Source organism: Gobius niger, assembly GCF_951799975.1.
Source record: "Gobius niger genome assembly, chromosome: 17".
In the NCBI taxonomy this organism is placed as follows: Eukaryota; Metazoa; Chordata; class Actinopteri; order Gobiiformes; family Gobiidae; genus Gobius; species Gobius niger.
In genome coordinates, this window is record NC_136868.1 from 21,268,378 (window position 1) to 21,272,444 (window position 4,067).

Here is a 4,067-nt window from a genome sequence, read left to right on the forward strand (position 1 = left end):
ATTTCAGGATGGTCATTTGTGCTTGTCAATGCTCTAAACATAGCGTGCCGTGTGCCACACTTTAAAAATTAAGGGAATTTCAGCTCAGTTCAAACTAAATCTAAAATAATTCCTTCCACACTCTGTATTTGCAATGATTCCTGCCCCAGGTCTCATCACTTAATTTACATCAGGCTCGAGGTTGGCCCAAAGTCAAGCTCCTGCTGACATTTACAGATTTAGCTCCTCTCTATTTTGTTAATGGCACAAGTCTCACACTGCTCAGATAATTACTAACGTTAGCCTGCACTAAAAAAGACTCTGCTGGGTGCTAACCGCATGAGTCCTGCGCCACTGTCAGGACAAAGAGGAAGTCCACCCTCCCTGCCTGCCTTGAATAAACTAAAGGTATTTTGAGGCATTGAGTGCATTCATTCAGGTGTCCCTGCCCCCAAAACAAGCACACTCACCTGAAGGACCCCCTCCAAATCAACACAATCAGGATCCCTCATGCCCCGTGGAGATAAACTACAAACAAATGCACCCAACTGACAGGCAATTTACTTTTCTTATTGTCTGATATAAAATGCCAAAACATGTGCCTGGTATTTGGGATGTCCTAATGTCAAATACATTGTCTGGATGGGTTTCCTCTGGGTGCTCTGGTTTCCCCCACCAACCAAAAACATGCACAATAGGTTAATCCTCCAACCAGGTGATTCAGACCATCAGCCTGGCTCCACATTTATGGGTGCGGCGCCCGCTGCTGCTGACGGGTCCCCCCATGCAGCGGCATTGAAGGATGGGTCAGATGCTGAGGACAAATTTCCCTATATCTTACGTACCGCCTCTGTGCCTGTTAGGGTGGCTCAAAATAATGTTTTTTTTTTTTTTTAAGTCAACCTCCCCATGTGGTTCTTTTGGGTAGAAAGTCATGTGATTTTTTCCCCATGATTTTTTCAAGGACGTTTAGGGGTCGCCCAGCGCAGAGCAAGTTTTATTATGTTTACTATATGCGTAAATTATGGTCACTTTGACTTACTGTAGGCTATATGAATTTTATTTGCAAAAATGTAAGAAACTATTTTATATCACAAATTCTTAATTATGGTTTTCAATTTACTTAATAAACAACATTTACTCAGTTCATAGCAGCTACATGCAAGAACTATCTGTGAAAACCCATTTTCAGCAATATACAGTATTCTAATGTTTTTTATATGCCTCAGGGAACTGGGCAGTTTCAGAAATTATTCAGATCAGTTGTAATATGACCTGCATGGACTGCTGAGGAACTGCAACTTTATTGAACTTTTAAAACAATCAGATGATTGTCTACATTTGGAGATCAGCCTTACTCAGCCTTGTCACCCTCCCACGATGATCGCTATGAACAAGGATGATGTTCTTACGATGGGCTGGCTCTCTTGTCAACAGGACACAGCCTTGCACATCTTTCACAGCCTTTTCGGCTGGATCACTGACTACCATCATGTCTCTTATTAACTTCGCAGAAGATGTCCTCATTGTAAAATGGCCTTATTGCAGGGTCCTGCTGCAGCCATTCTGCATCCGCTCCTACTAGCCAAAGAAGAGCCAGGACCTTTCCGTGACAAAGGCAATCCCACAAGTTTGCAAGTAATGATGGGCATTGTGGTCAAATGACTCTCATCAATGCATCCGGTTTATCCAATGTTATTGTTACGTCCATATCAAATTAATACATCATCATTACATACTTACTGTATGATGGTCAAACAACAAATGAGTTTGGTTGTCAGAAAAAATAGATCAGATAACATAATTTTTTGATAAGGATTGAAACATTGCTTTCAATCTGAGCTTTGAGCTTTGCAGCTCTACCAGTTCTGTGACATTAAGATATTTCCGTAAACTTATAACTACACAGTCAAAAGTCATATGAATGTTGTATTGTTGAGTAAAAGTAATGAATAAAATCCCTGTGGCACAAAAATGTGGGCTCTACTTAAGTTCACGGGTTGACCTAACTATGAAATTAGCCATTGTGGTATTTTTCTATAACCTCAGGGTTTGGTTCAAAGCTTATTCAGTGTGGGCCAGTAGATCCCATTACTCATCTCTGCAGAAGTTTAGTTTGAGGTCCTGACACTTTCAAATGCCCTGAAAAGGGCTGCGGGCTCAGTACAATGTCCACTATGTCCTTTGCTGTGGACTCTGGACTATGAGGAGGAAGGTTCGAGGTGGGCGTGGTATTATGTCCTAATAGGCAAAGCTGCACAGATACTCCGATGACTGCATCTGCCTGCTTTTGTCAACAGAGGGAAATGCAATAGAAGTAGTGAGCGCCAAACGTTCTGGCTGACCCGATCAGGACAGAGATGGATGGATGGAGGGTCACATGCTTCCTTTGGCCAACTAGTCCAGCTTCTTATCTCTGCCCTTCTCTGGCCAATTGATTAGATGTGGGGCATTAGTCATCAACTAAACTCAGGTCAACGCTTTCTTCTACGACCTTAGCCTGCGGGCAAGTCATTGTCAGACTTCATGTATGTGCCACTGTATCGAGATGGATGGACTGCTCGCTGAAGTATGTTGCCGCTGGCAAACTGAAGTCAAAGAGGCAGAGGTCATCTAAGTGAAAGTGAAGCTTTTATCTGAAAAAAGGGGATATAGCCTACATTACCTTTGACCAAACCGTCTAGAGCTAGAGTGAGATTTTTGATTTTTTTCCCCCCACCTTGATCAACTCCCTTTGTTCTTTGGGTCATACCTCTACAGTGTGAGACAGACTTAAGTATTTAAGCAAACTCCACAAGGCCTCTGCACCACTACACTGCCCAAGTTATAGGACTTTATGATTTTGGGGCCAATTTAACTTGAAGCCTGAGTGTCAACAAAATTAGTCAGAGGACCGCGTTTGTTCCCTGGGCCATAGTTGGGACTCATGCTTTTAACTATGGTCTCTCTGGTCACTCTATTATAACTTCTTGACATGATTGACATGATTACTCAGATAAACCAGGGAAAGGAGACTGTATAGAGAACAATTCATATACACAAAAAGTTATTCTCACGATACTGGATGTGTCTGCTGATCACTTTTTGTTGTCTGTTGTGAGTTTAGCTGGAGAAATGTGTTTTTCTTCCAGACAACTATCTGTCCACTGCAGTGACGAAGTGAAGTCAACAGGATACGGTGTTTATGGATCCATGCATTCCACTTGTTAGCAGTGGCTCCAGACTTTGTCCAAAATGTCTAATTAGAACAGTGGGAGTCAACATAGCGTCTCATGGCCTGCCCAGAGATCAGTCCTGGTGCCCTGCAGGGTGGCCATTAGAGGCCTGGCCGAGGGGAGCCAAAGAGGATGTGTGCTCCCCAGGAATCTAATCCAGTACCAGTGGCTCTGCGCTGGGAAGAAAGCCGTCCCCCAGTTCCTGAGCTCCCACAGGTTCTGGCAGGTGCCTCAGCAAGCCCTCACAATTGGACTTCGGTTTGGCTACTTTTGTGGCCAAATTAAGCTCAAAAAAGCATTAACTCTGCTCACATTAGCTCAAATGGAAAAGTCAGCAGGGGCAGCTTTTTCGGCTTGGTTAACTTCATTGTTTCATTTTTGTAGTCACGTTATAATCCTGACTTAGTCCGCAAGATCTTTTCATCCAAGATAAACAGAAAAAAAGAGATTGAAAAACTCTGCATGTGTCGACAAATTGGTTAAGTTGCACACTGTCAGGAAGTTGTTTGTGAGAGTTGGGTTTTTGTCTAAAGATGACTGTAGAAAACATTTTAAGAATCAAATAATGTAGAGTAGCCGAATCTTATCTTTTTGCTGTTCAATTGAAATTGAAACTTGTGTATTATATTGATTGAAGTATCTGTCTTTTTTTATTGATTAAAAATAATTTAAAAAATGGTTATACTTGAACAGATATGTAACTATTAAGTTAGGAGCTCAGACTTGAATTAACTAAAAGAAAGACTAATTTGCCCAGCTGTTATGCTTCTAAACAGTATTTTTTTTCTAGCCCAGAGAGGGTAAAAAAAGCTTTGCCTTGTGGTTGACTCCGGGAGGATGTTGTTTGCCAGAGGAGCAATAGCCCGACTATTG